Source organism: Lynx canadensis, chromosome B1, assembly GCF_007474595.2.
Source record: "Lynx canadensis isolate LIC74 chromosome B1, mLynCan4.pri.v2, whole genome shotgun sequence".
NCBI lineage: Eukaryota > Metazoa > Chordata > Mammalia > Carnivora > Felidae > Lynx > Lynx canadensis.
Window position 1 is genome coordinate 113,800,042 of NC_044306.2, and position 10,095 is coordinate 113,810,136.

Genomic DNA, 10,095 nt, shown 5'->3' on the forward strand with positions numbered 1-10,095 from the left:
GAGGTACCTGCAGAATAGTGACTAGGCTTTAATGTCTTGAAGGATAGAAACAAAGTTAATTTTTTTTGTAATGTTTATTTTTCAGAGAGAGAGAGAGAGTGAGCAGGGGAGGGGCAGAGAGAGAGGAAGACACAGAATCTGAAGCAGGTTCCAAGCTCCAAGCCCAACACAGGGCTTGAACATGCAGACTGTGAGCTCATGACCTGAGCCAAAGTCCGCGCTCAACCGACTGAGCATAATGGAAACAAAGTTAAACCATGCCGACGGTGGTGAACAGCAGTGCCAATAATTCAGACTTAGGAGTAATTGATCATTCACAGGAGCAATATTAGAGCACAATGTCAACACCAGTGCACATTCCTGGAACTTAATCGTTTTTTCTCTCCTGTATATTTTATAGCGGAATTTGAAAGATTATTCTTTCCAAATCAAAGGGAAATCCCTGAAGCCAAATGAAGAGATACAGTATGCACAGACACCTTTTCTTTCAGCATGAGCATAATAAAACATCATGAGGGGCCAGGAGTGCAGGGAAAGGAGTGGGTTGTTATTATAGAGCCGTGTTGGAAAAAATAAGCTAATAGTGCAAAATCTGGGAAGCACTGGAAATCCAGCAGAGCTGAATGCTGTCCCTTCTCAGACAATTTAGGCTATCTTTTCACGTATCAGGGATAGAAAATAAAAGCCTGAAGCATCCACTGGCTATCTCCTCAACCACTTTGCACTTGGAGAAACAGCAGTTATTTCATCGGGAGGACACCCAGGGCTCAGAAATATCCAGCAAGGGCAAACCATTTACACCAGAATTGATGGACAATGGAAATTTCTGCCAGTTTACTTCATCCTGGAAAACAAGCTTTCATGTAAGTTGCCCAGAGGTAGTGTTCCAAGTGCTAGTCGAAATGTAGATAAAGTGATAGTCACAAAAATAACAGTCACACTAGTGAACACCCATTCTGGAAGAGAACGGGAAGAACTCCAAGCCTTTTACTCATATTTAATTATGTCTTCATCATTCCTCAAATACTGGGTCACTTTCTGAAACAGCTAAAGTCAGGATTTCTCTGATTTTAGCCGGCCTCTGCCAGACAGCTCTGATTTCTTACAGGAGAAACAGACCCTGGCGGGCAGCAGAAGTCATGTGGGGGGATGTACGGAATATTCCATTGCTTTCTGAACTCACTTGGACTCAAGAGTCGGCATGAGTGTCCTCCAAATAACCTGCACTAAGTTACCAACCTTGTTAAGGTTCCCCTTCAGCAAAATGCATTGTCAGTGTTACAGGTGACAACAATTAGAAGGATAGTCAAGTATCAAGCTGGATTAGTCGAGAGGAGTGAGGAGGGTGGTATGAACACAAATAGGAAGTAATCCACAACTATATTTATTCTATTTGGATATTAATATCTCTCATATTATTCTAGGTTGTAAAAAGGCTCACTTTCCCAATTACATGCCACCTGGGCTGATGTTATCATTAATGTTGAGCATCAGCCCCTTAGGAGATGACAGCGTCAGCATGGCTATGGTGGACGCCAAGACTGGTGACTGATGTAAAAGATCAATCTCAGCTAATCCACAGACAATCCAGGGTTTCCCAGATAGCAAAATCTTAAGACAGCTACCCACCCAGAAAGGACTTGCAGGGATATTTTATTGCTCCATAGTCTTACTCCTAGATAAAACTGAACCTCTCCTGGGCAAATGAACGTCCTCCTTATTTTAAAGTTGCCCAGAAATCAGTTTTATGAGAGAAATACCCACTTAGTTTCTGGGATTGAGTTAAATTAACTAATTCATTGATTAGTTAAACATCTATATCTGATAGGGCACTGTGTGGAGTACATGAAATAGAAGTCATGGTCCCCTAAGTTCAAGAGCTTGCTTAGGTGGATTAACAACAACAAAATATAGTTTATGAGTATGAGCTAATGAATGGCCAGTCACCAATTATTCTGGTGTCAGGAAGGAAGGGGCAACAGCAACAAACTGTGGACTGGAGCATGCAGTGAAGCTTTGTGTGATACACAGGAAATCTCAGATAAGCATCGGGAGGAAGAAGCACGCTGACAAGAGAATGTGGAACAAGAGTGGACAAAGTGGACAAAGAAAAGAAATGCTTATTTATTAGATCCTCATGGGACACAGCTCAATGGGACCTGCTGGCAGGTCAGTAAGAGAATTAGGCATTAATGGCAAGGAGACATCTCTGAATGTTTTTAAGCATACCTGGACATCAGTAGGAAACGGGGGGGGGGGGGGGACTATCGGGAGACATGGTTATATGTGTTGGTCACCCTTCTTACTTTCCAGATAAAACTTTCCTACTGAACCACAATTCTCCCGGGCTACCCATTTGCTATATGCACAGCTGCTATTAATTATCACCACCACCACATCATCTACAGATTGCTCCCAATGAGCCAGGCATATAGGAAGTAGATGCTTTATTCACATCACCTCCAATCTTCCACATCACCTCGCCAGGTGGATATTATTGGTCCATTTCACAAACGAGGACACTGGAGATCAGAAAGGCTGAGAGATTTTCCCAGTGTCACACACAATTCAGAGTATATGAACTCTAAAGTCATTATTGTCTCCTTGTGAGCAGTGGTTTTGATCAGAATAAACAGGCTGGGGCATCATTAAAAGAAAGAGCAAAACTTAACTACATGTGTGTATATGACTGCAGGAACCAGAAGTGACAAGACAGTGTATTTTGCTAAGAGTAACTATTAGCACTTAACATCCACCTGCAGAAACAAACTATTTCATGGACTACCTCTATCAATGACTGCAAGGTGAATCAGTGTAGTTCCTACAAGTTTGAAAACATTTTTTTTTGCTTTTCAAAGAGAAAGCTGTTGGCATGTGTCTGGCATTCTTGGGATTCATATGTGGCAAAAACTGAAATGGTTTCAAGGGGAAGAAATTGGGAGAGACACAGTCACAAGAGTTAGCCACAAAAGGCAAATTATAATTTATCAAGATATAAATAAGAGATGTAAAAGTTTTATTGAAAAAGAAGGGCAATTGTGCTCCTTAGTATTTACCCCAATGAGCTGAAAACTTATGTCCACAAAGAGAACCTACAAATATTTATAGCAAGCTTTATTCATAATTGCCTACGGTTCAAAGCAACCAAGATGTCCTTCAAGAGAAGAATGGATAAATAAACTGTGGTATAGCCATACAATAGAATATTATTCAGGAATAAAATGAACCATCAAGCCACTAAAAACATGAGAAATCATAAATGCGTATTGCTAAGTGAAAGGAGCCAATCTGAAAAGCTACATACTACATGAATTCAACTTTATAACATCTAGAAATGGCAAAACTGTGGAAACAGTAAAAAGATCAGTGGTGGTCAGGGGTTGGGGTGGAGAGAGATGAACAGGGGGAGCACAAAAGATTTTTAGGGCAGTAAAACTATTCTGTATGATACAATAATGGTGGATACATGCCATTACATAATTATATATTTGTCCAAACCCCTATAATGTACAAGAGTGAACTCTAAACTATGGACTTCAGTTAATAATAATAACAATGTATCAATATTGGCTCATCAATTATAACAAATGTAGAACACCAATGCAAGGTATTAATAATAGGGAAACCGAGGGCGGGGTGGGGAGGAATACAGCAATTCTCTGTACTTTCTGCACAATTTTTCTGTGACCCTAAAACTGCTTTTATGAAAAACAGTCTATTTTTTTTTTAAGAAAAAGAAAGGAGTCACTATCCACTCTCCAGGGAAGCAATGCTATACTTAACGCACACATCAGTTAATGCCATACTTCTACCAAATGAAATCAGATTTTAAAAAGCACTTGGTAAACAAGAGTAAAAGAGGAATCCTGCCCACTCTCCACTTTTCAGTTAAGTCCACCCCAGTCACCTAGAAAGGTTCCTCTGACCGAGAGGAAGAAACAAGACTCCAGAAACTGAACAAATAAAAAAGAAGAGCAGAGCAATCTATAATCTATAATTTATAATTCTATGAGGCAGCAACAAAATTTAAATCTAAAAGAACAGCTCATTTTAGACTGCATTGCATTTATTTACATAATCTCAGCATGCCTGTTTGTTTGCAACCTGAGGAGTTTCTTGGGTGAAATTTGAAACTGGCCCTTGTACATGCATCCTGGGCTAGGAGAGACAGAAGAAAGAGGCAGGCCACTCGAGATTGACAGGTGGCAGTTTTTTTGTTACTGTTGTTGTTACTCCTGAAATTCAGAATCTTAGAATCTATTTAAAGTAGGGGGGAAAAACCATGTCAAGAAAGACCAGGTGGAAAATGGATTTCCAATAAAATGGAATTTGGGGGCAACAAAGGTCTAAAACGCCACAAAAGAGAAATGGCACCACAATTTTACTTGAACGATGGCTAATTACTTGCATTTTTGGCATTGTTAATCACTGAATCTGGGTTTTCCTCTGAATTCCACATAGAACATGCACTGCACAATTTTATCGTAAAATACCTGCTTTTTACACACATTTTAGGATAAGCTAGGGAGGAGGCAGTTTTAATAAGCAAGGAAACTTACATAGGAGGCTTAACACAGGAGGCTGCAAGACGAGTGCACCTCTGCACTCCCTCGCCAAAATGTTAAGAGTTTATACAGAAGCCTTACCTGGGTTCTCTCACATGTATTGTACAGATAGTCTCAACAACACTTTGCTCTCTCAAGGTTGCATCTTTGAAATGGCTCCGGCTATGGGAACCATGAGCGGAACGTATATTCCAAGTCCAGGACAGGAGGTGAGGAGCCTCTAACTGCGTGGTCCCGCCCGCGGGTGAACTGGCGGTCAGATCCTCTTGACGACCTTCTCCAGCAATACCTCCGTCGTCATTCTCTCAGGTATTTTTAACTTCTAAAAATGGTAAGGTTTAGGGAAAGAACCTCTGGCTTTTTATGTTAAATCATCCACGGTACAATCTTTCCCCTGACCTTGAGTTCCGACGAATCTGTAAGACGCATAGTTGTTATTAAGTACAGAGCGTTCGAAGGCTGATGGGAGTGCTAGAGACGCTGTAAACTTCATGTCAGTCAAACTACTTGTTGGAAACTAATGAAAATGCAAACCACAGTTTGCCGTTCTTCCTTTGTTCTTATTGTATTTATAAAACTGTGAAACAGTATCTTCTTTCTCCTACCTCCAAGGAGAGAAATTATTTGGGGGTAAATAATCATAGTTTACCACTTAAAATTGGAAGGATAGATGGTGGAAAATATTTCAGTAAATGATATATTTTTAAAATTTCAAACACCAGAGAACTAAAATAAATTAATATTGCTTTAATTTGGTTTTCCCAGCCTGACTTCTAATTTAGATGCATTCATTTTTTGTTTTTATTAAAATAAAATTCATGCAGGGGTGCCTGAGTGGATCCATTGGTTGGGCATCCCACTCTTGATTTTGGCTCGGGTCATGATCTCACAGTCATGGGATCGAGCCCCACATTGGGCTCTGTGCTGGGCGTGGAGCTTGCTTGGGATTCTCTCTCTCTCTTTCTCTCTCTCTCTCTCTCTCTCCCTCTCCCCCCCTCCCATTTCCTCTGTTCACATGCACTCTCTCTCTCTCTCTCTCTCTGTCTTTCCAAAAATAAAATAAAGTAAAATAAAATTTATGTAAAGAGAACAGATCTTGTGCGCAAAGTCTGATGTTGGTAAATGTATGTACACATTTAACAAACACTATGACCAAGATGTAAAATGTTTGCAGTACCACCAAATTTTCCCTTGTGCTCTCTCCAGTCAGTCCCACCCCCATCCACAGGCAACCGTTGTTCTAGTTTCTATCATAGTTCAGTTTTATCTGTTCTTGAATTTGATATGAATGCAGTCATACAGTAGGTTCGCTTTTGTATCTGACTTCTTTTGTTCAACATGTTTTTTGACATTCGGCCATGTTGCATGTATTGGTACTTCTTTCTTTTTTATTGCTAGGAGTATTCTTTAGTATGAATATATCACAATTTGTTTATCCATTCACCTATTGATGGACGTTTGGATTGTTTTTAGGTTTGGCTCAATGAATGTTTTTATTTCTGTTTAGTTAATACCTAATTTCTGGTTCATAGGTTAGGGTTTAACTATGTTTAACTTCATAAGAAGCTGCCAAACATTTTTCCCAAAGGGGCTGCTCCATTTTGTGCTCTTATCAGCAACACATGTGAGTTCTGGTTCTCCCACATCCTCACCCACATCTAGTATTGTCCATCTTTTTAATTTTAAATATTTTAATAAGTGTGACTTAACATCACATTGTAATTTTAATTTGCGTTTCCCTGATGAATGATGGTGTTGACCATCTCTTCTTATGTTAATTGATGATTCACCTTTTGTCAGTTGTCTATTTGTATCTTTTGCCCATTTCTTTATTGGGTTTTTAAAAAAATTTTTTTTAATTTTTTAATTTATAGTTCCTTATATTCTGGATATAAATTCATATCTGTGTATTTCAAATATATAAATATGTATATCAGCTCTGTGTATTACAAATATTTTCTCCCAAGCCATGTCTTGTCCATTCATTTTCTTAATAGTGTCACTGATGAGCAAAAGATTTTAAGTCTGATGAAGTCCAAGTTATTAATTTTTTTCTTTATGGTTACATCTTTTGTATGTGTTTTTTCAAATAAGTTATTGCTTATTCCAGGCTCAATATATTCTGATGTTTTTTTCTAGGCACTTTAGAGTTTTAGCTTTTATGTTAGGGTTTGTGATTCATCTTTATTAATTTTTGTATATTATGTGAGGTTGGAGTAGAGGTTTATTTTTCTACGCATATGTATATACTGAGTATATACTTCAATTTGGGGAGAACGACATCGTAACAATAATAAGTCTTCCAGTCTATGAACAGTCTATATTTCTCCATTTATTTTAAGTCTTCTTTATTTTCTCTCATCAATGTTTTTCACTTTCCAGTGTAGAGCTTTACATATCTTTTGTTAAATTTATTTGTATTTTATGTTCTTGAATGTTCCTATACATGAATAGTTTTTCAATTTTCTTTTCTTTTTTAAAAATTTTTTTTAATGTTTATTTTTGAGAGACAGAGAGACAGAGCGTGGCTGGGGAAGGGGCAGAGAGAGACACAGAATCCGAAGTGGGCTCCAGGCTCTGAGCTGTCAGCAGAGAGCCTGACTTGGGACTTGAACTCACAGACCGCGAGATCATGACCTGAGCCCAAGTCGGATGCCTAACCGACTGAGCCACTCAGGCACCCCCAATTTTATTTTCTATTTGTTTGTTGCTCCTTTATGGGAATAAAATTGAGTTTTATATAAGGACTTAATATCCTGCAGCCTTACTAAATATTTCATTATATAAGGAGGTTTTTTCAATGAATCCAAAGTCTAATGTGTTTCTCCCACAATACCAGATGTAAAATTTAAAGTAAGACACATAGTCATGTTTTTTTCTCAAATATCAGCTACCAAATATCAGCCATCAGTCAGGAGCCACATCAGGAAAAAGACTGGAAAAGAAAACCTCTAACTGGCCCTATGAAAAGTAGACATTAATTACATTTTATGGAAGGTAAATCTGAAGTTGGAGAAGCTAAGGATCTGACCCAAAGTCTCAGAGCTGTTGAGTGATGGAAATGGTATCGAGTGATTGAAATAGACATACGCTCCAAGTCTGTCTGACTCTAGAACTTGTGCCTAAACCACTAGTCTCTAGGACTTCTTTTATTTTGCTAAAAATGCCAAGATGGGCACCATCCCCCATGCCAGCTCCTGCGACCAGGGCACCAACAGGAAAATATGAGTTACCCTATCCATCCTCCTATTCTCTTTTGCCAACTTCTTGGTGTCTCCCCTATGTTGAGAATTCCACCTGATAAGGTCCCTCTGGCTGCTGGTTGTGTTGTTTGAGAAATGAAGTAGCCTTTTTCAGTGATCCATAAAGATGTGCCTGGAGATAATAAGAAAAAGAGGCAGCCATTACATTAAATAAATAGATGTCCTGACCATCAAGGAAGTTTAATTCAGTACTCAAGACAGGGAAGTCAAATGTGAATGTAAGAAAACAACCTGAAGAATGAATGCAAGTGTTTGTGGCATAACCAATAAATGGTGTTATTCCAAACTCTACACAAAGACTTTACATATATTGGAGAAAGAAGAGAGGAAGAGATTTAGCCACTTTTGCTGAGACCAAGACATCTTGGAACAGTTGTTTAAACACTTGAATCTCAGATCCTGTGATAGCTCACCTGAATTAAATCTATGCCATGGAAAGGATTCATTCTCTCATAGGTCACCTGTGGCTCCAGTTTCCCTGGATGCATTCATGTATTCATTTTAGCCCTTTCATTAAATATATCTGCTAAACCAAGAATAACAAAATTATACAACTGTGGCATTGTACAGATAAAATTTGTGGGTGGTATTTTTAAACTATGCATCAGAATCTGACTGCCTTATTTATTGAAAGGAAAATTACATTGCTTCCAGGGAGTTTGGGAACTAACTATCATCTTCATTCTTAATCCTCTCAAATGAAGGAAATTACAATATAAAATTGAGCTCACTATGCATATAAACAAGTAAAATGATGGCCTCAGTCCTCCCACGTGTGCTGAGGCAAAAAAGAAGCATTGAGATTATCTTATCTGGGCCTTAGGCTATAGCTTGTCCAAAGTATAACTTCCAGAAGGGATCCACTTTATAATTATGACCAAAATGAACAGAACTGAGATTTGTGATTGCCTGGCCCACTCACAATATAGCAGACTTTGGCATGATTCCTGGCTTATATTCTTATTCTGTATATTAGGAAATAATATTTTTTATTTCTCACCAGTTAGATAAGTGGTCAGTTTAATATAACACATATGTTGATCTTGTATCAAAATAAGTCTGACCTTTAAAAGCCAACTTGCATTTGGTACAACTCTTTTAGCAAGCAATTTGGCAACACATTTCAGAGCCATAAAAATATTCATAGGCGGTGACCGTGTAATCTCACACTTGGCAATTTCTCCCTAAAGGAATAATCTCTCCACAAAAAAAAGAAGTTATAATCATACAAAAAGGTATTGTAATATTACTCATGGTAGCAAAAATTAGAAAGAGTGTTCATTTACAATACCAGAAATAGTTAAGAAATTATGAGAATATGATATACTCATTAAAAGGGAAATGTTTGTTGCAGTATTAATAGAAAAAATGCAAATGCTTATCTGTCCTACAATTATAGTACTTATTATTTTTGTAAAACAGATAAAAGACACAGAAAAACTGATAGTGATTTGTTTGAATAAGCAGTAAGTTTATGGGTGTTCCTTCCTTTTTAAGTTAAGATTTGGTTGTGTAAATTGTAATTTTATGTATTTATTTTTTGCCCATAATCCAAACTTCATTGAAAAACTGACACCAAAATAGGAGGTCACTGTTGTATACTTTAAAAAATTAAACATAATTTAATTATCTTGGTAGAGTGACTTGAATTACTGAACTGATAAGGCGTTCTGCAATATAACACAAATTCAAGAGGTTATGTGGATCATTAGTGTTGCTTTCTTCTAGATGAGCACCCTTCTGTGAGTCTGGCCTTCCCTCCTGTTGGCTGGTCTAACACTGTTGAACAGCCTACACAAAGAACCATCTGAGCATGGCTGAAAACTGTGATAATCTTGTAATAACCTAGACATTTTACATCCATAAAATAGGAGTTTGGGCTTTGAACTAACCGTTTCTTTTTATGTTTTTTCTTTTCTTCTTCCAAGGACAGTGTAGTAAATCTCTAGCCAAAGCCATGTTGATCCTTTCTCATTCCCAGCCAGTCCCAATCTTTAAGGCTAAAGTTGTAATTTTAAAACAAACTTAGTAAGGTGCACCTGGGTGGCTCAGTCGGTTAAGTGTCCATCTTTGGCTCAGGTCATGATCTTGTGGTTCATGAGTTCGAGCCCTGCAGCAGGCTTTTTGCTGACATCTCAGAACCTGGAGCCTGCTTCAGATTCTCTCTCTCTCTCTCTCTCTCTCTCTCTCTCTCTCCCCCCTCTCCCCCTTGAAAATAAATATTTTTAAAAATTAAAATAATGGAATTCCCTTAGAATGTTTCTCTG

General features: G+C 38.1%; 1 pseudogene; it reads right to left on the reverse strand.

Annotated features, from left to right (window-relative positions):
- Window positions 1-9,536: 9,536 nt before the first annotated feature.
- LOC115512328 lies at window positions 9,537-9,787 on the reverse strand (annotated as a pseudogene).
- Window positions 9,788-10,095: the final 308 nt, after the last annotated feature.